Genomic DNA, 25,825 nt, shown 5'->3' with positions numbered 1-25,825 from the left:
CTCCTCTGTAGTATGTAGTAGTAGTAGGTAGCCACGTCTACTTTTATGAAAAAGAGAAATTCCGAAAGTTGTGTCCGTAGCGCGGAATCGAACCAGAGACCCCGCGCTTCCGAACGCGCGGTGCTAACCACTACGCCACGAAGCGCACATGGACACACGCACCACGATGACAATAAATACCCAACATTAACGAAAGACTGCGCGTTTCTAACGCGTTTGTGCTAGCGCGTTACGGCCCGTGTAAGAAGCTGGTGTAAGACGCTGTGGCCTCTCCGCCTTACCCCCGTGTTCATAAACGCTCCTCGACTTGAACTTGACTTGCCACCGCCGTGGGTGGCAAGTCAAGTTCAAGTCGAGGAGCGTTTATGAATACGGGGGTTATACTCTCTCAGCAGTCATGTGATGGCGTCGGCAAACGCGGTGCACGTTCCGGCATGTGCAAACGGCTGCGTAAGACGCTCTGGCCTCTCCCCCTTACTACAGAGTACTGCACGTTTCTAATGCGTTTGTGCTAGCGTCCCCTTAAGCGGGAGATGGTGCAATAATAATGAAGGGCGCTGTTATAAAATAGGAATGACGTCACATATGTCGCGTGTCATTGGTGGAAGTCAATCGTTCGATTTAGTGCGGCGAGACTGGGCGAATTCCACGGAAGATTCACGGTTTACAGATGATTCCCTCCGGAGCTTCGCCCACTCATCATCATTCACCCCGTGGATATGCGGTGTTTTTTTTTTTACGTGAACGAATGGTTTGCTACGGCGACGTCGGTATTGAAGGCCAAATTCGTGCGTCAAGCGCGCGTCTCGCAAGAGGCTTAGTCTATAACGATCGAGGTAAGCTCTAATTCATTATGCTCAGACTATGTTGGTGCGTACCCCCTACCCGTGTACTTGCAATATATAGTGGCTATTGAGAATTATCGATGGCCTAGATGAAAGCGCAGCGAGTGATCAGGCGGCTTTCCTTTATTGCGAGCTTGGCTTCTGGTCATGAACATTCGCAGCCGTGTCGCCGCATCTCATGCAATGCTTCGCTTAATTTGTTGCGGGGTGTAACGACCTCTTTCTTCGTTTATGTTGCTTTCCGAAACAAAATTTGGCAAGAACTTTTGTCATTACAGGGTCCGCACAGCTCCCTTACGCGGGCCGGAAAGCCGCCCTTTCTTTTTCCTGCAGACCCTGCAGTTTTGGCTGCCCAGCTACACTTTGTCCTAGCTTGATTGTACCCAGTACTCATAGCGCTGCCGTGCCGCTAGATGTGTTTACGTTAATATGCTAGTTAACTCAGTTCACGGCTTTGTGTTTCTAATAAATAAATAAATCCTGCACTGCTCAAGCTGACCTCGCATTGTATTCCAAAATTTAGTGCAACAGTCAAAAGTTTGTGAAACGCTAGCTGGGCCCTCTGTGCGTGCTCTTCAGCGCAAGCGACATGCTGAATCTAGTCATCCAGTTTATTTCACTAGATGACAGGCTGCGAAATCTAACCAAAGGCAAAGTTGGCTGCTGAAACAACGCAGTAAAGGGATGATAAATTAGCACGTTATAGAGAATCTTACCAAGCATGGTGAGATAATAATGTTCATCAGAATGTTCTCTCTATTTTGTGCAGTATTATACTGCCTTGCACACGTTTCTTTTCTCATCAGGCGGATGCCAGCAGGAACATCACACAAGCTCACTGCACCTGTAGAGGTGGTGTCTCAGGGCACTGCTAAGCATTCAGCAGCAGTGATTACTTATGTAAACCAAGAGGACACGTCAACAAAGACATCCATCGGAAATGTGTGGAAACGGCCATCGTCGAAGCAGCTTGGAATGTACAGTAAGGTAGTCTCGTTCTCGAACATGTACCCACCTAAGCATCCAGATGGCATGCTGGTGAAACTACCCGTGCCCAGAGCCATCATCAACTCAAACTGCTTCTTGGGCATCATGCTCCGCAAAGAGGAGGAAGTCAAGGAAATTCTGGCACAGGCTGCTCGGACGACTGGGTCAGCCAAACGAATTATCTGGAGCGGATAGTGCTCCAATTTAAGAAGTGACTGACGACTTCCTTCTTAAGGCAGTGGCGACAGAGGATAAACATTGCAAGAAAAACCTTTCAGCAAAGTGGATGCCCACAGTGGCATTGTGAGAGAGCACTGAGATTTTCTTCGAGATCCAAGGCTCACAGAATAAAGCTACGTCAAGCGGACTTCGAAAGCTTGCGAGAACAACTGGCAATGCCACACTCTTTCAAAAGCGCTGCATGTACATACGGCACGGCAAAGGAGCCACTCGCACGGCAACAGTATGAGTCCCAAGATGGGCGCAAGGTGATTCAAGTAGTATTTGTCATCATAACTGCGCAGCCATATTTGTGCTGTAGCCCGCATGGGTTGGCGGCCAAGATGCAAGGAATCCCCTTGCTGGTGATCAAGGCCCCATCCAGGTGCGAGAAACAGCCCGTAGTCCGCGAGAATATCCCTGCGGGCTATTGCCACTATGAAGCACAAAAGCTGCAGCTAAGGGAAAGTCACATCTACTACATACAAGTTCAAGTAAGCATGTATGTTGTAGGTGCGAGCACATGTGACCTTTATGTGTACTCACCAAAGGGGTAGAAAGGTGTAAAAGTAACAAGGAGTGATTCCTATCGGAATGAAGCTGTGCCCAAATTTGATTTTTTAGGCACTACTTCCCTGCTGTGCTGAGGCGCTGAAATTTATGTTAAACTCTAGCAGTGTTGACTTGTGAAACATGTTCTTTTTTATTGAAGGAAACGTATGCATGCCTGCGCAATACAGCAAAAAGTAAAAACATCTGTCCAATCATTTGCTTCTGTTCAAAGCCCTCACATCTCACACAGTCTTGATGACAGAACCTTGCAGGTTATCCAGCACGCTGCACACATGCACTATGTTGTCGATGTGATACTGAAGTTCTGGGTTAGCCTTTCATTCACTATCGCAAAAATCTTTATGCGCTGAATGCATCTCTCCACATGAATGCAGTGAGAGGCAACCTTATGCCTCTTTCCCCTCCGCTTTTGTAAACTCCTGGTTGGCCTTTGCAAATGGTGGCATGACAAGCGTTACGTCTTTACTTTCGAAGTCGCACTTTCCATGGGGAAAACATTTGTCTACCATGGCCATATCCCCCGGTTCCAGCAGGTTGTTCAACCCAGAGTTGGCGACCACGTACGTATCGCTCGACCTGTCACCAAACACATCCGAAATTAATGTTATGCAATCGGATGGCGTGATTCTAACTGGAAATTTTGTGTAAAGTCGCTCTTGTAGTTGCTCCCGCAGTTCACACTGTCCGCGACATCACCTGGCTTTCCAATTCAGACTTCTAAACAGTCTACAATAACCCTGAAATTGCCATAGTTCCGACAGAAAGAAAAAACGCATTGATGCTTATACCCCATCCCTTGATAACTACTGGATCCACCTTTGGGTGATGACGTACAGGACATCCATAGTGGCATAGAAAATGCGCGACGCGCTAGTCCGATGTACGCCGAACAAAACGTCTAATGCAGATGACGTGAGGCCGTGATTCATCTTCATTGGAAGCACCAGAAGCGTGCTGTCCACCGCCACATCCAAGTAGCTCTCACCACGTACCTGCGAATGGAGAAGTATTTTGTGAGCAAAACATTTACAGTAGTGATGAAAACAACCTTGAAAGCTTTTAGGGGCGAAGCACCTTAGGGCCGAGCCTTGCCCCCCCCTCGTCGTCGTCTTCCGTAGCTCTGGTTTGCGTGGAGTCCGCTACGGAAGCTGCGGTGCACAAGGACATTCGTTCCCGACGCGCGCTCTCTTTCTATTTTCAGCCGTGGATGATAAGAATCGGTGCACAAGGACATTCGTTCCCGACGCGCGCTCTCTTTCTATTTTCAGCCGTGGATGATAAGGATCGGTGCACAAGGGCGTTCGTTCCCGACGCGTGCTCTTTCTCTCTTCAGCCATGGATGACAACGGTCGCTTCTGATACCGGCGCGCCCGCTATGGACGACAAAGGCGAGAGTGGCGGCTCAACTGCAAACGGAGTCGAGGGCTCGCAAAGCTGCTGGAGCACGGCGGCGCAGACAACAAGCGCGGAAAGCTGCAGCAAAACGGCAACGCCGGCAAGCGGACCCGCAGCTGAGAGCTCGCAAAGCTGCAGCAGCAGTACGGCAGCGCCTGCAAGTGGACCCGGAGCTGAGGGCTCGCGAAGCTCGCGCTTGAACCGAACAGCCGCGCCACCAACCTCAGGTAGAGAAGGCATCGGGCGGTTTGCCGCCGCTTCCCGCGCTCCCGCCGCCTCTGGGTCCGCTTGCCGGCGTCGAGGAATTCACGGTTAACCGAATGAGCCCCCGCTGCTTCGTCCACTCATCATCATTCACTTCGTGGATATGCGGTGATATTCTTGTTCTTACTAACCTAGTAACTTCCAAAATTTTGCTATGAATATTAAGCTGATTTAGTGTTTGAGGTGTAGGAATGGTTTCTTCAAACCGTCTAATATCTGAACACAAGCAGACGATACATTGGCACGGGTAGACAACCCTCTCAAGTTTGTTTGAAGACCACTGCAAGCTCATCTGGCCTGTGCATCTGGCACATTGATACAAACACTCCGGTGTAGTGCTGTTTCGTGTCTCACGCCAGCACTGTTATCTCAATGTCACTGTTGATAATGATGTTTAGGTCTATACCCCTGGCACCTAGTGCGACCGCATTGACAAATGCAAGCTTCAAACCACCAGAATGGACCGAAGCATCATACAGTATCAATTTGGATGTATGCTTCTCACTCACTATCAAAGCAGAGTCGAACATTGGCAATCCTGGTGTAGTTGATCTTGTCCACTGTCGAAATGTTGTTAGGCTTGAGGAGTTCCAAGAACATGGGAACTTACACTCCTGGCTTATGGGATCCCAGCCCAGCCAACACGCCAGAGGTTCAGTCGTTTTGCAAAACTTATCTGACACCCGTATTTCGAACTCACAATCTGTTTTCATAAAAAAATTGGCACAATGATGCTCGAGGACCATGCTACCGGTAAAATAAGGCTAGCTGTCGGAGCGCCAAAAATGTGAGTTTTATGCCCTTTGAAGTGCGATGTGAAAAGATTTAAGCATGCAGCTGATCTCACTGCACCATCATGTCCTTCCTCATCAAACGCTCAATGGATATATGCACAAAGCCAGCGTTTGAACCCAGCAAGAAAGGACGCCATTGTCTCGTCATCCTTTGGCGAAATAAACGCTTTCGAAAGGCTGACTTTATCCAGCGCCTAATATGCACCAGGTACGGACAGCTTGTTTTAAGGTTTAGGTTTGGGCATGTGTTTTACTATTGAGAGCATAGCCCTAAAATATCAATGTGCTAACAAATTTTCTTCATCACTAACCCTAAATATTGTCAGTCCAGGGGTTCAGCTTTTACAGTGAAGGTGTTAAGGGCTCTCTCTTCGACGGTCACGTGCGGCAATGGAAAAAAAATTGGTGTGGTTTAGCTTTGGTTAACCCTGGTTGATAGCGAAAGCTTCACTGCCCTGGCTATTCCCATTGTCGAGCTGTGGCCTATGTGTGGTTTCGAAATAATATACAGACATGTTTGCAATGAATACAGTGTTTATTCATCATTTTTTATGCCTATGAAAACACTGCGGTGATCAGTAAAATAGTGAGACTTCGTTGCAACTCGCAGCCGGGCCCAACTCTACTCGGGCAGCGGCGGCATTGTCTCCTTTCAGGGCTCCGTAAAGGCCTAAATATAGTCCGACGTAGCGTGAACGCGCGCACACGTTATGTCACGTTGGCGAGTGCGGTTAAGGCTCTGTTATACTCCGACGTTCACAACGCGCGCGCGCGCCGGCGTTCGTTTCGTCGCGTCACGTCGGCGATGCCACGCCAGGCGCGAATCCGCCTGCCCTATAGTACAGTGCCTAGAATATACTTACTAAGTATAGTCTAGGCACTGTACCTATAGACGGTTTCATCCAGCGCCACCGCGCTCTGGCAACGCTGTGCGCCGGCATCCGGCGCCCCTAGAAAACTTCCAGTAGGCGTTCCGTTTGCTCGTTTTTGCTGGTATTTCTTCGCTGGCGCGCTCGTCCTGCGCGCGTATACTGTGTTATTTTTTGGGTTTATCAATATAACTGTGACTTGTGGCATTCAGTGTGTTGCGTGACGGCGAGTAGCTCTTGGAGCATCGACTGCTTTCATTACGTTTACTCCTCAACGGTGTTTTTCAAATCTGGGAGCCTACCAGGAGCTCCCAGATTTGCTCTGCTCACTTCATCCAAGGTACGTGACTACGTGGAGTAGCCGGACTGCTATAATGGTGAATAATAAAAGTGCTACTGCACGATTGTTCTGGCCGTATGTCGTGTAACTCACGCGAGAGCAGCTCGACTCTTGCCCCGAGTTTGCCCGCTCATCCAGTTTCTTGCCTCGGTGTGGATCGCCATGCTACAAACATGAGTTAAAATTATTGTTTAGCGGGTGCCATGCTGCCGCCGTTTTATTTTAATGTTTTTCGTATCTGGGGCACAAGTGAACTTCTGCAGATTTACTACCTAGGTACATGTGCGCACTGCTTTATCATGTTTAACGTCCCAAAGCGACTCAGGTTATGACGGACGCCGCAGTGGAGGGCTCCGGATAATTTCGACCACCTGTGTTTCCTTAACGTGCGCTGACATCGCACAGTACGCGGACCTCTAGCATTTCACCTCGATCGAAATGCGACAGCCGGGGCCCAAACGGCGTCTTTCGGGACAGCAACCGGGCACCGTAACCGCTGAGCCACCGCGGCGGCATGTGAGCATTCGTATCGGTATCGCAGAGCAGAATCGCAGAAAAGTTAGCGATTTCCGTGCATGCATGTAGGAAGTTTCGGCCACATTCTAAAAGCGTTTACGAATTAACGGAGGCCTATTATAGATTACAATCTCGTGCCCAACACTGCAGGTTTCATTTTGTTTTAAGTGTGGTACATTCGTGAGCATTTAAGCTAGTCCCATTTCAGTCGACCTAGGCTTCTTGCACTAAACGACTTTTGAGAATGTACAGTTATTTGTGAATGCATATTGAAAAGCAGAAACAAGGCATATGACGCAGAAAACACGTGCATGTGCACATGCACAGCTTACCACTTCATCCTCCATCTTGCAGCAATAAAAGTGCCCTTGTGAAATGCAAAAAAGCCCGTGTGCTTGTGTTGTAGGGCACGTTAAAGAACCCCAGGTGGTCAAAATTAATCCGGAAACCTCCACTACGGCGAGCCTCATAATCATAACTGGTTTTGGCACGTAAAACCCCAGAAAGAAGAAAAAGGTGCCATTAAAGTTCCAGTTTTCGGCAGTCCCATTACCTGCCTTGAAGACAACAGTCTGCGTTCATTGCATGTCCTCACTAAGATGCTCCGCTTGTTGCTCCGGGGTTGTTACTGAGGGAAGGTGTTTGAAGCCCGGCGAAAACGAAAATCGCACGACATCATCGTCCAGCGGATCGGGCAGCTCTCTGCCTCTAAACATCAGCTTTTGGCGATACCGATCTTTTGCTTCTGTGCTAAGCGCCTTAAAGTAGTCGCTCGTTATCTCGACAATATTCACGATGTAGAATCAGCTCATCACAGATTCCACCAAGCAGTGCAAACATCGACACGCCGGCCTCACGTCGCGCATGCCTTCAAACAACATAGCCGGAAGTGCTTCTAGCTCTCCTGCCGGAAGTTCCGATGGGGCAACCAATCAGCGGCAAGCGAGGTTTGTTTGTAAACACTGAAACCGTCAATAGTCCAATGCGACGCGGCCCGACGCAGCGGCCGCAGCCAAAGCAGCGCATGCTCAGTAATCAGCAGAGCACCGCGCAGAGCGGACGCGGTGCAGTCTGGTTAAGGTCGTTGGCGCAAAATGCAGCATGCTACATTTCGCGCCGGCTCCCGCCGGGCCGCGCCGACGGACGCTGTCCGCGTCAGTCGCGCCTCGCCTCAGACTATAGAGTGCTCGTGTTTTGCTAGCGTAGCGTCGCTGTGCCCAGCGTGCGCGCGCGTCGACGTTACGTCGGAGTATATCGAGCCCATTACGTTGGCGCCGCCAACGTAACCAGACGCGCGTCCAATACGCTCCGACGCGCCCGGCGTCTGATGACGCTCGCCCGCACGCACGCACACACTCGCATAGACGCACGCACACCCACCGATAACGTCGGGCTATAAACGCGCCTAAATGCTCTCTTGTGGTTTGACCACTAGCTCTCAAGGTGAAAAATGTTGAGTCGCCAACGGCTGCCCGAGGTAGCGTAATGAAGCTTTCGCTTCAGAACTCTCTCATTGGCCGTATGCTGTATGTGCGAGTGAAAGCGCGCGAGGTCGAGGGAGGCGCCGCGCTTTCACGGGAAGCGAACGCACAGCGGAGAGCAAACGCGACTTCCCAGTGGAAAGGGAGCGGTGGGCGAGGAGGGCATCGAGGCACTCTAGACTGTGCGTGTGCGCGTCCGCTCTACCACTAGTGGCGGGGCATGCGCGCAGCCCTGCAGGCCTCTGCCGCCTGTGCCGCCGACTCTCTCTGGGCTCTCGCCCGCCTCTCCCCTAACAGTGTCGACAACGGCATTTAGCCGTTCCGTCACGTAGCCAGCGTGTTGACAGTGGTTGTGTGCGGTCACACATACAACGCGCACAACTGTTGTCGACGGCGGCGCATTTTGCACGCGTTCGTACTGAACGCGCGAGGCGTTGGTGACGTGTTTATGAAGAACGTGCCAACCTTTGACATACACCCTACGGCGGTGTACCGTAGCGACCATAAGGGTATGGTCCATGTGGTCACCAAATAAATGAAAACCACCGGATCATATTATGATTTTAGATATTGTCATATTTCTCCTTCTTTATTAGTTCCAATAACCAATTACACCATCACATCTTAATAGTCATAATTGTAAACAAATAATTCCCACCATAGTACAGCTTCGCTGTTCTTCCATCTGGACCCTAGTGGAAGGGCTAACAGTTTTTTGTCTCAGTTGTGATTCATATCTCACTTGGCTTGCACTGAGGTAGCTGAAATCTCGTTGCCAGATACATTGTCTACTAGTGCATGCGAGAACGAGGGGGACTACCACCTTGCTGTAGTAACATAAGCTCCCACGAATCCCAGGGCACGTTAAAATAGAAACAAAGGATCAGTACATTAGACATCTTGTACACACCTGTGTGGTTAATTATCCACAACCAGAAAAAACAGCATATGTGAGGTGGTTGTGAAATTCCTAAGGGACAACATCAATATATGAAAGAAGGCTGCACCTTTAGATGAACATGCATGAGATCAGCATATGCATTTTTTTGTTCATTTTAAATTGAGCAACTTGTGAATATGCTCTCGTTGGTGTAATTTGGAAGCGGACCTAACATTTACCTGCGGCCAGAGGCTCAACAAGCCACGAACACCGCAACAGTCACCCCTGTTAGGTCTCTGAGGACATCGTCGTTTTCATTTTCTACCAAGGAATCGTAGCCATAGAAACCCTTTGGTTGGTGGTCTTCCAAACACAATGCAGTGACACTTGCGTCAGCCGTTGCAGGCTTTCAGGTGCAAAGAATGCAACCTCGGTGGATGCCCAGCATGCACCGGCTAACAGGGTGCAGGTAATCATCCGGACTCCTTTGCCGTGGGCTTTCAGTGCCTCTAGCGTCTTCGTTGATACCTTCATAAAACTTATTGCATGTTACAATTTTCATACAAGAGAACAAGGTGTTTTCTAGCTTTATCTTACCCTAGAATACCGATTGTATGCCACGTCGAGAAGCCATAAGCAGGCACACCAAGACACAAAAGCCCTCGCAAGGTTCACCTACAGACACAGTACCCCTAGCCAACTAGGTGAAACTGAATGAACGTGTATTGTGACGAACGAGAAAAGAGTTACAATCGCAGGGTGTTAAATTGGGAAAACAACAACAGCGAGCCACAAAGATTCTTCACTGTCAGGCGGCTCACAAAACCCAGATTTATTCACGCCGCTAATCTCCACAGGTTTAATATTTGTCTTCAAAAATGCAGCAGCAAGCAAAGCCTGTTTTTATAGTGTTGGTATGACTCGAAGGCAGCGACAAAACGTCGCACTGAATGACAACGCCCAGTCCAAAAAAATTGTAGCGAGACATGGTCGCAAGTCCAGCAAAAACTAAGGTGGGCAGCAGAAGGAACATCATGACGTTGCGCGAGCAGTCATCCGTAGGCGAGAAGTAATGACGGTCACCAGTTTGATCCCCTCGGGGCCCATAATGTCGCTGTAAAGGAAGCCGTCCATCATAAACTCAACACATCACAATCTAGCACGCTCCGCATGCTCCAGACGGGATCCTACCCCTCTAGGGGCATTCTGAACATGCTTTACCGCGACATTGATCCATTCTGCCCAGAGTGTGGCACTGAATTTTGCTCAGTAAGTCACCTGCTGTGGCAGTGCCTTGTGTTACAGAACCAAGAAGAAGACTAGACGAAGGCTATCACACACCCCAGGCACGACATCCAGCTCCTGGCAGTCCAGAGGGCCCGTGAACGAGCGGAGATGCACGGCCTCTCTGTTCCGACATGCACTAGCCAACGGCTAGCAGGCCCCTCTCAAGAACTCAATAAAGTTGTTTCCTGCTACTACTACACGCCATTCCGGCCCTGTGAAAGTGGATTTCCAGCGAAGCGGTTGAAAGCCACCACTACGACTACTGAGGGCGCATGCAATGCTTTATTCCATTAGATTAATGATAGTAATGGCAATTTACGCTAATTGTAGTAATGGGAGTAGTAGTAATTTTGAGAGCACGCCCCTGCTGGTAGTGTCACCGTTTATTTTTCGCTTTGCCTGTCCTTGTATTAACGCTGCTCCTCGGGAGTCCTAATTACGGTATCTCTACCGATGTACCGTTAGATCAGCCTAGATCTACCGCACAAATTACGGTAGATCTAGGCTGGAATACTGCGTACCAACACTATACATCCTCTTAAAAACACATTGATTTCAGTGCGCCTGTCGGCACGTTTAAATCGTAGGCGCGGGATTACCTGAGGAAGCAATGATCTTTTTGTCTTTTCTTCTCCTGGCTGTTTCATTTCCTGCAGTATTCATTCTGTGATAGTGTCCACCATGTATGCTGTACCTGAATCAAGCAAGTTCATTTCTTCTTCATAATGACTGTATGTATCGTTTATAATGATTGTTTATAATGATTGTACTCGTATGTATGTACTGTGTACTGTATAATTGTTCGAATTAGTGAATTCCACTGCCTGTTGCTCTCTGTAGGCCCCTAGGTCCCGTCAAGCTGTCTCAGACTGCTTTTTGCCAGGGGGTCCCCAACTTGTGTGTTGCAAATAAAGTGGATTCTATTCTATTCTATGCATTGCCTACACATAGTGCTGCTGCAACAAAAATCAAATCAGTTGCTAGGCTCGTTCTTTTATAAACAAAACGCTAGTGACGTCACTCTCTACGTCGCAAGTTGCCGTCGCCGCATCAGCTTGCGGAACAGTAATCTTTACCGGGAAACGTATTCTGGAAGCTTCGTACTTCGCCTTCTAATCAGCAGCGCTTTATCATCAATTATATGGCTCAAATTCTTGTTTTGTGCTTGTTCTTTATTGAAACAAATGCTCTTTTTTGTAGTTTATTTATTGATAATGCAATCACAGAAAAGGATTTTCGCAGGCTGGGCGTACCGATACAAGCACGGATCAAATAGTCACAACAGATCTAGAAAAAACAATAACCGCAAATGATTAGTAAACAAACAAAACGCATCAGCATTGGATACAAAAAAAAGTTCGATGAAGTTGTATCTTCTATGTGGGATTACAAATAATGTATGTGCTGTTCGCTTCACTTTGCTGACTACTTGAAGCCTCCGCCTTACGAGAATACCAGCCACTGCTCATGGCCCCGCACGGCCGCTGGGATCGGCCCGAATTTTTGCCCACGGACGTGGACACAAAAAATGCCGACCAACGAGCGACAAACAGCTTCGCCGCAAAATAAACGTGCGAGTCTATTGTGCTAAAACTTCGACCATCATACTGACTCGTACAATTAGCAAGCCGTAGCAATGGATATTTGCAAAGCTAATTTGCAGAATTTTTCATGCAGCAGTATTTCTGATATAGGATTATAGTGGCGGATAGTGGTGTTACAGAATTTCTCGATATATGCCTTGCAAGCTTGGCTCGAAGTAACCAAAACGTGGAGATGTACTTAAATATTTTCTTACTGCTTGCATACGAAGTCAGCGTCGTCAAGTTAAGACTTTCCAGATTCCCAGAACTTATATTACAAACATGTATTGTTACGGAATCGATATCCTCGTGCCTAATATTTTCGAATATGACGTTGCCGTCCAAACTGGCATAACAATGTGCAAATTCATTGTCGAAAGACGAAACCAAGCGCATTCTACATTACATATACTTTCCAAAATGTGAGAAATAAGGGGTATTAAAACATTTACACGGGTACAATATACATTGTTGCTCCTAACAGAGAGCGCATAGCAATACATCCACATTTTACACCACCATGAGGCGTGTTTTGTGAACAATTTCAAGAAGGGAAACAAATGCTTACGCAAAAAGCTACAGAAATTCTGAGAATTGCCTACTACACATTAGCACTGTTTCTCTCTGCCGGGACTTGGCCTTTGCTTACTTTTGCTTACTTCCTTTTCCTAGCTTATGCGCGTCTACCCATGACCTTTCCAGTGGCAAAGAGTGCTTAGGCTTTAGTAGACAATTGTCAGAGTTTCTCTGCACATATGGCCCATATGGCTTTAATGCAATCGTACCAATTCAGCAGGAACGCCGTGCACGAGCGTGCCTCGACGGAGCAGCGCGGACGAAATGGAGCTCCAGCTGCTGTAGTAGCGCGTGACATGTTGCGTGTGGGAAGAGAGCATCGCCTCAATGCATTGTCACCCTCGCTGACCCTCTCGCAAGCCTGTGTTATGCACAGGTTTCTTGTCCCGCAAGCTTTCACTTGCGTTCTCTGCGCCTTGCCTCGGCAAGGCCCAGTGAAAACGCGCCAAGTGTCTCAACGTGATCGCTTGCGTGCGAGGAGTTCATAACTCGAAGGAAACTCAGGAGCGTTCACGTGGGGATTGAGCCACAGGAAAACCTCATTCTGGCCCACAGCCAAGCTTCAAGTTGACCCATCCCTAAATTTAAGTTGGCTCACATGCATATTTGAACTTGGTCTACCCCCAAATTTAAAGTTAGCACCGCTACAATTTTGAAGTTGGCCCATCCTCAAATTTAAGTCTGCCCACCCTAAAATTTCAAGGTGATTCATCGAAAATTTTCAAGTTTGCCCACCTCCCACCCCCAAATTTCAAGACATTTAACTTGGCCCGTCCCTGCATTTCTGTTGGGCCACACTAAAATTTCAAGCTGGCCAACTTGCAAATGCGAAGATGCCCCCCCCCCCAATTTAAGCTCGCCCAACCACAAATTGAAGTCTGGTTACTTGCAAATTTGATGTTTGCCCACCCCAAATTCAGCTTTACCCACATGCAAATATCAAGTTGGCCCATCCTCAAATTTCAGTCTGCCCTCCCCAAGTTTCAAGTTTGCCCATATTAAAATTTAAGTTGGCTCACCCCAAGTGTTGTTGCATCCACCCGAAATTTCAGTTGACGCACCTCAAACTTAATGTTCGCCCAACCCCAAAATTCAATTTGCCCACCTCCCACCCCTAGAATACAAGCTCGGCCACCTCACATTTAACTTAGCCCACCCCAAATTTCAAGTTGGCGAACACCCAAATTTCGGTTTACCCACCTCGAAATATGAAGTTGACCCATCCCCAAATTTTAGCCGGCCCACCCCTACTTCTTGCTTCTCCATGCATTTTCTATTGATCCCAATGTATGTCTATGGATATTCTCTTTTGAATCTTTTTTTTAAATTCTCATTATCGCTTATAAAACTGCAACACATCTATATCACACGATTGTAGTTATGAAATGTCTTCACAAATTACGCATTTCTATGCAAATACAGGCATTACACTTTTCGTTTGATGGATTGGGGTACTGGTCGAAGAGTGCTTATACTTTCAAAGGGGTCAGGAAATGCTCAACAATAACATAGGTTAAGGTTGAAAAATTTTACTCACACTGTTACGCAGTCAATTTTTTACCGAAACAGATAAATTCAAACTTTCGCTTAGCAGCCAATGTATTACACACGGCAAATAACCGATGGTTTACTTGATTTACCAGTGCAAAGTCGCATACTGCAGACTTAGCTGGTGCGAATAAATTAGAAAATTTGTTGGAATAAAATGAAGTCAGCTGGCCGAAGACAGGGGTACTTGGCGTATAAAGCGCCGGTATTACGCGCGCAATCCCAGGAAGCGTCGAACGCTTTTCTTGTCTGTAGGAGTCGTAAAAGCAGCTACATCAACAGTTTTGCCGGGATCGGGACGGATGCCTTCTGCGCTCAGGACATGCCCAAGAAACTTCAATTCTTCATAACCGAAGTGACAATTCTGAGGCTTTAACGTAAGGTTAGCCGATCGGATTGCCTCGAGCACTTGCCGCAGTCGCTTAAGATGTCCGGAGAAGCTGCCTGAAAATACGGCCACATCATCCAGGTGGACGAGACAGGCTTGCCATTTTAGGTAAGCGAGTACCGTGTCCATCATCCGTTCGTCCTTACTTGTGACGTTGTTGAGTTTTCTGTAATCAACACAGAAGCGGAGAGTGCCGTCCTTCTTTACCAGGACAACCGGTGACGACGACGGACTGTTTGAAGGCGGGATGACACTATCGTCAATCATCTCCTTGACTTGTCGTTGAATTGGTTCTCGTTCTTTCTGCGAAACACGATATGGCTGCTGGTGAATAGGACGCGTATCGTCGTAAGTAATTATCCTATGCTGCGTGATTGGCATCTGACTGACTTTCGACGATCGAGCTAAGCCGTCCTTGAATTCACGCAACAGTCCCTGCAGTGCCACCTTATTGTCCTCAGACAGCTCGTTGTTGATGTCGATATCTGGTATGCATTCTTCATCGCTGTCGCTTTCTCCACAAGCGAAATACTCAATGACGTCCTCCCAGGCTTCAGCGTAAGCGACGGCCGTGCTCCGGAAGAGGTGTCGGTGCTCATTTGTGAAATTGGTGATGAATATGTCAGCTTGGCCATCCCTAACGTCAATGATTCCTCAAGCCACGCTAATTCTGAGGGTAAATAGAGGGGAGACGTTGCACTCTGCGAGGATTTAGCCTTCACGTATGCCCTCGGACGTTACCGGAATCATGACACTAGCACGAGGTGGTATCGTGACGCTGTCGTCGGAAATTCGAAGAGCAGCTGTGCGGCGGCTGGCGTCTCATGTCGTCGCTTTGTTTGTAGAGAAAGAGATACGGCGTCGGCGGAGGTCGATGATGGCGCCATACTCTCGAAGAAAGTCTATTCCGAGTATTATTTCACGTGAGCATTCTCGGAGAACAAGGGAGCTGATCGGAAACGTAGAATTTTGAATTTGCACCCGAGAAGTGCACACACCAAGCGGTTTGACGACATGTCCGCCAGCTGTCCGCACGTGCGTCCCTCTCCAAGGCGTAACGACTTTCTTTAAACGGCTTGACAGGGTTCCGCTTATGATCGAATACTCAGCACCGGTGTCGATTAATGCAGTAACATTTCGACCGTCGATCAGCACAGGTATGTTCATGGAAAAGTCTCCAGCCTGAGACACTGGCGTCGTCAAGTCTCCGTCGGTCTGAGGTCGCTTCGATTGGAGGTCTTCGGCGCGTCCATATCAGCGGGCTCGCCTCGAAAGGTCGCTGACGTCAGTTTTCCAGGCGAGGGCTCGGAGCTAGTCCTTGCGACATCCGTCTTGCACATCTCAAATAGGATGGTCTTGGTGACGGTGATCGCGACTGGCGCCATGATGACGTTGGCGCGCGCTGTCGGGCGATAAAATCTTCAATCTCGGGTGGCCGTTGTCCGAAGGTCGGGGTGAATTGACAGGAATCCCCTGTAGTCCAAGGCGGTGGTACTGGCATTCTCGGTATAAATGACCCACCTCACCACAGTGGTAACAGCGCGGTCGTCGGTCGGGCATGCGCCAAATGTCAGATTTAGGCGCGGATGGGCGAGCCTCTCCAAAATAAGGAACCGCCTGCGCTAACTGAGGCGTCGCATCGGGGGTGACGGCAGGTAGGGGCTCTGGTGCCGGGAAATGGGGCGCGAATGCATCGCCATAAGTCGCACGCTGGTATTCGCTCATGGTGGGTGATGTCGGCGGCGACGGGGCGGCGCATCTTAAAACGTCAGCGTAGGTTGCGCGTCGAGGTTCACTTGATGTTGAGAAGGCCTCAACTGCTGATTCGGCCGTAACGTGGTGCGCCGACCGCAAGCTGCACTTCGTCACGCACGACGCTAGCGATGAAGTTGACTGAAGGCTGCTGCGTCTGATGCAGCTATCGCAGCTCGTCACGGACTACTGCTCAGATAATCTCGCCAGCCGACTCGGCGTCGGTCGTGAGAGCTCCTACGCTACTGGTAGCAAAGGAGAGATTCCCTTGCCAATCCTATTGGTGCGAGCGCTGGTGCAGGGCCTTCTCCATGGCGACGGCGTCAGTGAGAAACTACGCAACCGTTTTGGCCGGACTAAGAAGGAGTCCGCCAAAAAGCTGCTTTTTCACTCCGCGCATCAAGTGACGCAGCTTCTTGTCTTCCGACATGGTATGGTCAGCTCGCCTGAAAAGACGCACCATGTCTTCCCCGTACATAGCCACACTCTCGTTGGGTTTCAGAATGCGAGACTGGAGGGCCCATTCTGCTCGTTCTCGGCGATCGGAGCTGGCGTAGGTGTCCAAGAGCCTGCCACAGAACTCACGCCATGTTGTCAGGACGCCTTCGCGGTTATGGGACCATCTGCGAGCACAATCCAAAAGACAGCAATAAATGTTTTTGAACTTCGCTTCATCGGCCCATTCGTTGAACTCTGCTACGCGCTCGAAGCCCGTAAGCCAGTCTTCAACGTCTTCAAGAAGGTCGCCATGGAAGAGACATGGCACACGCGGTTTTTACAGCGTGTAATGAGGAGGTACCGCAGGTACCGGAGTAGCCGTCGCAGTGTTAGTCGAGGTAGTAGCGGATGTAGCATCCATTTCCAGCCGACGTTGTCATTGTCCTCTCAGGTAAAGGCTCAAACTCAGGGGCCAATCCCAGGATTCTCCGGCTGCCGCGGTGTACTGGCGTGAGCTCCGTGATCAGTCTAACGTTCCTGCTGCCGGGAGGGGTCTGTTGCATGGGTCGAGAATACCACGCACCTCCACCAGAAAATTGGCACGTTTAAAGAAAAGGCGACTTCTCAAAGAGGCCGTTAAGGTAAGTCCGAGTCACCAAAGGGGCAGCGCAACACCGACAATAGACCAAAGCGCTAGCTCGTGAACAAGACTGTCCTCGTCTTCTTCTGAGAGCAAGCGGCACAAGCGCGTGGCATTATTAACAGATAATTTGTAGCGTCATAAGCATTGGCAAGTGGCCGAATATTACAATATGAACTAGAAACTCACCCCTTGCAAACAGCACATCTGGCCAAAATTTGGTACACGGAGACTTTTGCAAGTGGCTAGTGGCTGCTGGTAAAATGAAATCCCGCCGACGATGCCAGCAAATAAATGCAATCAATGTTCTCTTGACATTCGTCGCCACCTCTCGTAGCAGACGTGCTGTGATATGTGAGCATGGTTATTGTACTTGTTTTCGGCTCTTACAAATATCAAATGCGAGTCACTTACAAGTTCCTATTTCATAAGTGATCAACCACGGGCCAGCAAGTTCAATGATTTTATTCTTCCAAAAGACAAATGAAGCTTTTTTTAATAGCGAAGCTGTTCTTGGTCGATCGTTCACCGTCTATCCGGAATCACGCAGGTCACGTGACCAGGAGAGGATGAGAGCCGAGCCGACCAGGAGAGGATGAGAGCCAGCAGAGAGGAGAGGCATGCTGGGGAAGGATGCGACCAATGAAAGGCCGCACTGGGCGCGAGGAGGAGAGGGGATAAGATAAGGTGTTTCTGTGCAGCGCCGCCTTTCGGATAACGTGAAACGCATAGAGCTGCTGCCTACGCCTTCCGGGTTTCCACGCGTTCGCGCCGAACGCACGCGGGGTCCGTCACTGCAGCCATGCCTCTGGCGGCGGCTCAGCAGCTTTCGACCAGAGAACTGGACACTCGTCGAGTAGCGTCAGAAGTCACTGCCTTTTCTCGCCTCACAGCGTTTCGATATAATTTCCTCTTTTAGTTCTGTGTTTATTTGTGTTTGCGCTATTGCATCACCTGCTGGTGGTGGGAGAAGCTGGACCAAAAGATGACAATGTTGTCCAGGTAACATAGGCCGGTTTTCCATTTGAGGCCGCGTAGTACGGTATCGATCATTCGTTCAAATGTGGCTGGCGCATTGCACAGACCAAAAGGCATTGCGTTGAATTCGAAAAGGCCATCACGTGTTGCAAACGCCGTCCTCTCTTTGTCGGGCTCATGCATTGGGATCTGCCAATATGCAGAACGCAAGTCGAGGCTCGAAAAGTATTCGGCGCCTTGTAAGGTATCCAAAGCATCGTCAATACGGGGCATATGAAATACATCCTTACGGGTAATTTTGTTTAGCGCCCTATAATTGACGCAAAAGCGTACCGAACCGTCCTTTTTTTTTCTAGGACAACAGAAGACAACCAAGGGCTTGCTGAAGGCCTTATAACGTTCCGTGCGAGCATGTCGTTGACTTGGTCTTCTATAACTTTCCGTTCAGCAGACGATACACGGTAAGGGCGGCGACGAATGACGCGGGATCCGTCGGTTTCGATTTGATGAGTGGCCACGGTTATTTTACCCAAGCCATCTGAACACACGTCAAAGCAAGGTTGGTGTTTCTTTAAGACGGTCAGCATGGCAACAGTCTGAGCTGGGCTCACATCTGAACTCACAATGGCCCTGAGAGCACTGGGTGAACCGTCCGTAGGCGTACACTCGGCGAAGGAAGAAAGAGGCGAAGCAGTGACGACACATACTGGTGCTGCGTCGATAAGCATGGCAACAGTGGACCCCTCTGGCAGCAGAAGTGGCTCTGATGTCGTGTTGTAGGCGGTCAGACTGGCGCTGCCGCGTGAGAAACGCACTAGACAAGAAGCGATGGCGATTCCCCGAAAAATGCAGCGCTGAGACGGGGAAACCACTGCGTCGCCGTCGATATTTTCGCTTGATCTTATGGTGAGAATGCGGGCTTGGCCTGATGGAAGAACAAAATCTGCCGCTGTGACAAGGTGGGGTGGTGAGGAATCGGCAGCGTCAGAGAGCTCGGTGTCCATAATATGTATCAGTGGTTGTCCGCACGAAATGACAGCAGATGCAGCTGACAAGAAATCCCAGCCTAAGATGATCGGATGAGCGCACGACGAAAGCACAGTAAACTGAATATGATGGCGAATTCCGTCGATGAGGACACGAGCCGTACACTGTCCGGTAGGGTACATCGGACTGTCATTGGCGCCAGATAAGACCGGACCAACATACGGAGTTTGCACTTTTCGTAGACGGAAGCATAGTTCGCGATGAATAACACAGAGAGCGGCGCCAGTGTCAATAAGAGCGTCGACAGAAACACCTTCCACACAAACAGCGAGTAAATTAGTCGGGCGAGCAGGAGGAATTGGTACAGTTCGCAAACAAGCAGTTTCTCCTCCAAAAACTGCAGCGTCTAGTTTTCCGGGTGGTTGTCGAAAGAAGTGGAGGCAGGATGCAGGGGCGATGAAGTACGGCGGAACGGAGACGGGGAACGACGACGTGGTGAGCGAGAAGACCGGGAAATGTTTTGAGACAAAGGAGGTGAGGGCGAGCGACGTGACGAGGGTATATAGGGTCCTGTTACGTAGGCGTCCGATCTGGGCATATAGTATCTCTCATAGGCGGATTAGCCACGTCGTTCATCGTGCTGGCGCCGGCGGCAGAAATGAGAGATATGACCACGTATGCCACAGTAGAAACATACTGGGTTGGAAGGGCGCCAGGTAGAGTCGTGTGGTTGCACAGGGGCCTTCGCTGCCATCGAGACCAGGTGGTGGCAGACAACGGTGGCAGGCGCAGACGGAACTGGGACCGCAGGCCGCGAAGCAATCTCGGCGTAAGAAGGTGCACAAACAGAGGCAGGGGACCGGGCATGTGTGACACTTGGCATGGACGTCAGTTCTTCTTTAATGATCTCGCGCAAACTGGGAGGAGGAGCGCGCAAAGACGCAATGGCGGTGTTGGCCGGAGCATGGCCGTGAAGCTCCACTTGCACGATGATGCAGATGAGCGCTCGCAATTCGTCGTGGTTGGTAACGTGAGCCTCGCAGGAGGCGCGTGGAAGACGAAAGGAGCAGATCGTGGCAAGTCGTTGGCAAGTCGTGATGATGCCACTAATGGAAGTGGGGTTCTCAATAACAAGGGCGTGAAAAGCAACGGAGTTGATGCCCTTCAGGATATGGCGGATACGTTCCGCTTCGGGCATGTTACTCTGAGCGCGACGGCAGAGGCCCTGAACGTCTTCAATGTAAGAGGTATAAGATTCCTCGGCTCCCTGGATGCCGATAGCGAGCTTCTGTTTCGCTACTTCGGAGCGCCCAGCAGATGTGCCAAATATCTGTCGCAGCTGCGCAGTAAATGCTGGCTAATCAGGGAAGTCGCGCTCATGGTTGAAAAACCAAGTTTGTGCGACCTGCCCCAGGTAGAAGGCAACATAGCGGAGCTTGTCGGACTCGTCCCAATGGTTGCAAGCGCTCACCCTCTCGTACTCGTCAAGCCAGTCTTCCACGTCTTCACCGCGAAGGCCAGGAAAAAGCTGAGGATCGCGTTGCGGTGCGGTGACGAACCAAATAGGCCCAGCTGGTGGAGCTGAGGTGGTGGCAGCAGTGGATGCGGTGGTTTGTGCCATGACTGGCCTTGGCGAGCACAACCGTCGACCAGAGCGGAGCTCCAGGGGTGACCGGTAGAGCAGGAGCACAGGTATGTCAACGCACGCTCCACCACTTGTGAGACGACGCCCGAGACGAAGGCAGAGCTCTTCTATTGTCACACAGCGCGAGACAGCCCACGAACACCAACCCGACAAAATGATGATGATCGTGAGGATGGGTATATACAGATGAAGACGATGATGAACTTCACAGTTAGCGCTCACAATATATATATATATATATCATATCGCTTCCCTTTCTTCTCGTATATATATATATATATATATCATATCGCTTCCCTTTCTTCTCGTGTATATATATATATATATATATATATATATATATATATATGGCTCTTGTCAAAGAAAGATACGTCGTTTGCTTTCAGTTGTTAACCTGGCATTTTCTGTTCACGCCACGCAATTTTCCGACCAACAAGAGGTATGCAGCTGTGGTAAAAAAAAATTATGCGTGGCTCTGTTACCGCAAGCCCCACTAAGCATCGGAGCTGCGGAAAGCCTAGTAAAAAAGTCGCAAACCACACACTTACTTTCACCAGATTTCTTCGCGATGTTCTGCGTAGCATCGCGATGACTTCAACTGGCCACAATCACAAGCCTTCGGATCTTCATTTCTTCGCCTACGCGAACTCTCGACTTCCCTAAATCTAAACTCGGGATGTTCTCTTCAGCGACGCTTCGTTTCAGCTTCCTTAGCTCTCGCTTCAGTCTTTCGGAAGCAACTAGTGTCCTGGGTGGGAATTCTGCAAGAGTCCACCTATTGGACTACCCACTTCGGCTGTCGCTATTGGCTCAGGCCTCACGAGCGCGAAAGTGCCAGCTAGTCTCCTTCGCACTCGTGAGGCCTGAGGCATTGGCGGCAGCCGAAGTGGACAGTCCACTAGGTGGATTCTTACAGAATACCCACCCAGTTCTCTGGTCGAAACCTGCCGAGCCGTCGCCAGAGGCATCGGCTGCAGTCATGGAGACCAGGCGCGTTCGGTGCGAACGCGGGGAAACGCGGTTGGCGTCTGCAGCAGCTCGATCGATAAGTGGTTCTTGAGGGAAAGGGAAAGGTTGGCGCTATCTTCTGCAGCCCTTGAGGGAGCACGGCTCAGCGCCAAAGCAGCTCTATGATGATACGTGCAGCAGCTGTATGCTTCCCACTACCCCATGTCTCCCTCCTCCTCGCCACCTCGCATCCACTGGGCTGCGCGATGCTATTTTTATACTCTGCTTTTACAATTTCTCAGCTCTCTCTCCCCCAACTAGGCGAAGCTATTGCACAGCCGGTATGGAGTATGACGTTTTCTGTTTACGCCACGCAATTTTCCGGCCAACGAGAGGTATGCAGCTTCGCTGTAAAAAATTGAGCTTGCCGAGCCATGCATCAGATAACCAGTGGACCACTCGAAATAGAGATTGTGTGCCAAGGGAAGGAAAACGCCGTCGACGATGATGAAAAATTACTACTTGGTGTGATGAAATTATGAAAGTTGCAGGCGCAAGTTGAAATCAGTGGGCGCTAAGACGGGTTATTCGACGACATGATATTCTAGTGGGGTAAATGGAGATCCCTTGGAAAGGAATCTCCCATTGTGCGGTAATTGGCGATCTCTTGGAGAGGTCTTTGTCCTGCAGTGAAAACAAAAATAGGCTGATGAATGATGGTGGTCGAGATGATGATGGTAATCATAAGACGTCATCGTTCTGCACACGTTTAACGGGATTTTCGGCTTTCTTATTTGAATATGCACACACCTCTACTTAGATTTTCCTTCTACTAGCTGCTTGATGTTGTGAGCGTTGTATAGACGGTATTCTGCGCAAACGGGGTCGAGAAAACACGATACTCTCAAGAATACAAACAAGATGTACGTATTCTGTATTTTATGACGACTATGCTGCTCAACAAGCAACGCTCATAAAAAGAAGCGTCAATGCAACCACGTAAGCACAGCTACCCCATGATTGCAAACTTGCGCTAAAGCATGCGCAGCCAGCAAAATTGTTTTTCCACGATTTGCATCTTCAAAACTTGCTCAACAATCACTGGGGCCAAAATTATTTCGCTCGGAATTCGGCTCAAAGTATTGCATAGACAAATAGAAAAAAACTTTCATCCGAATAACAGATAATAGAGTAAGATAACACTGCTGTTCTGGGACAGTTTGTCCCAACAAAAACACTTCATGGCTTTAGTAGAAGCGTACACACGTATCAAATTCCTCCTTGAATAGTTTATTTGTTAGCACATGCATCGTGTAACGTAATGATTGTGTATAACTCTGAGGGTGGGCACAGCCCATGGTTCTTTGAACCTCGTATTCTTTATATACGTATTTTCCTTCAAGTTCGCTAAGGAGAGAGAATAATTTACGTTATAACGGAGGAAGCATTTATACATCATCGTTATACTGTAGTCAAATAAGCAAAACACTCATAAAATATCACATTCATAATGTGATAATATCATAAAAATTTAAGAAACAGTTTAGATATAGGGTAGAGGTAAGGGACATTTGCTATACACCGGACAGCTCTCTTCTGAAGCATATGCAGCTTTTTTAGTTTTGTAACGCCAGTTGTGCACCACACAATATTACAATACTCTAGCAATGAGGAGACAAGTGAATTATAAAGCAGAATGCTAAAGTTTTGACTTCTTTATTTATGCTTTAAAGCAGAATCAAGCTGTTCACTGTTTTTGCACTACGGAACGTATGGACCTCCAAGATTAAGAATTCGTGCGTTGACACACGCAGTGCACTGGACGGAAACTGAATACACATAAAAAAGAAGAAAAAAAAAGACCAAGACGTCAAGGGCGTGACCGCATATCTTTGTTTAAACCGTATTCTTTTCAGTGCAAACACGTAAGGACAGCCACACTATGGTAGCATACTTCCGCGAAGCGTGCGCAGCCAGCAAATTGTTTATTCATGACTTGCATGTTCAAAACTTCAACAATAACTGGGGCCAAAAGTATTGTGGCGCCTTTGTCCTGTCAAACATTTCCGTATACAAAAGGGTGAATTTTTTTCCTGTTTATCATGGCACGCACACTGCTTGCTGTATTGTCGAGCATGCATGGTTGGATACAGTTTTTATAATCACTAACATGTGCTAAAGCAAAAAGCACCATAATTATTCAATATTACAATGCAACGTGCTATGTATAGCGGTTTTGTGGAAACTTGAACTGTTTTTTTTTATTTTTGCTGAATATTTTGTGTCACTAATAAGCTACATAAATTTCTAATGTACTAGAAAGTGCACGAACCACGCAATTATTGTTGGACCAATGGCACACTTTAATAGCATAATGATTGAGGGCACGATTATTTATGTACTGCCTCTGTTGGATCTCGAATTGCGCAAAGAAATAAAACCCATATATTGTTACATTGAGCGTGTATATGCTCGGCATTTATTTAATAATGAACAAATATGTTACAAAAGAAAATCACCATTTCTTCTCTAAAAATAGTTTAACAATTTTTATCTTTACAAATTTTTGAAGTGTGAGGTTTCAAATAACATTATCACTACAGTCGACGTATCACTACAGACGCCCCGTCACAATATTGAAACCCACGTATAACGAATTATTGTGTATATTGAACAGCTGTAAAATCTCCTTGAAAATATCAGGCAAATGTATAGGGCTGGAGCACGCGTATGTAGAACGCCCGTTCAAGAGCGCACTCAATATATCGAAAGCGGCGCCACGCCGAAGACCTTACAGTTCAATTTGTGCACATTGAGTTCTTCTGGCATCTGGAGGCCGAGAAGAGAATGTACAGCCAGTTTAGCCGTGAGTGCAGTCAGTTGAGCTCCGTCGAGCTGTTCGGCAAGCTCGCGTGCTACCTCGAACGTCAACTTCCTTCTTTCCGATTTTCGTAGCGTCGTCGTGTGGGTTTAGTGCCTATTCGTCAGCTCATTTTCTGCAAGCGATCGTCGCTAAAAGTATAAAGGAAAAAAAAATCAACTAGAACTTTTAGTGAAGTTGAAAGTGATTCAGCAATTTTTTGCAACATCACCGCTTCACTGCAGCAAGCTCCCTAACTATCATACGACAATTATAGCAACAAGAAAATACACTGGTTGCTCGGTATGGTGGACTTCGCGGTGCCACCAAATCTACAGAAAGAGCCGCTTGGTCGCATCTTTCTTTTACGCCGCTCAGAAAACGTTCACACTGTTTGCGGCAAAGAAAAAAAAAACACGGATGATTGATTGGAAGCGTGAGGAAAAGCCTTTGTAACCCTTCGAATCAGTACGACAGGAGCAGCAGGAATAGTAGTCAGAGGAATATATGTACAAAAAAAGTACGGCGCTTAGCATGGTGTGCCTAGTGGTGTCACCGATGCCAATGCCCATGTATTTTGTCGCGCACTCGTCGCATTTGTTCGAAGTGAATACACCTGTCAAAATCACAGGCCACAGTTCGTAAATTCCAATACGCGCCGTAGAGTAATTTAGTGTTTTTCTAATAACGCGTCAATTATAAATTGCAGTTTTCCCGTGCAAGTTCTCAGCAGATTTGTGTAATTTACCTGAATGACTAGATTTACACTATCTTACGCAGCCGTTTTTTAAAAAAGGTGTATGATCTAAAAAATACACTTGGTATGTAACTTTATATGTGCTCACCAAACATTATGCATACCTGGAAGCCAGAGTTCACCTAACAAAAGTTGATGCCATCCATGACCCACCGCAAGCTCAGCTTCTACTCTAAGCTTCCATCATCTCTTCAACCCACCAGGATGTGCTCATAGCCCTCATAGCGGTCATCTGACGTGCACGCGTGAGTGTGAAAGCTAGTGCTGAGCGATAA

At 48.4% G+C, this 25,825-nt stretch overlaps 2 pseudogenes; one reads left to right on the top strand and one right to left on the bottom strand.

Annotated features, from left to right (window-relative positions):
- The first annotated feature begins 1,820 nt into the window (after positions 1-1,820).
- LOC125947276 (uncharacterized) lies at positions 1,821-2,718 on the top strand (annotated as a pseudogene).
- Positions 2,719-2,845: 127 nt separating this feature from the next.
- LOC119459400 (uncharacterized) overlaps positions 2,846-25,825 on the bottom strand; it is a 43,959-nt pseudogene continuing 20,979 nt past the window's right edge.

The sequence above is a fragment of the Dermacentor silvarum genome, chromosome 7 (assembly GCF_013339745.2).
Source record: "Dermacentor silvarum isolate Dsil-2018 chromosome 7, BIME_Dsil_1.4, whole genome shotgun sequence".
NCBI lineage: Eukaryota > Metazoa > Arthropoda > Arachnida > Ixodida > Ixodidae > Dermacentor > Dermacentor silvarum.
Note: the sequence above shows the minus strand (reverse complement) of the source record. Positions and strands in the feature narration are given on the sequence as shown.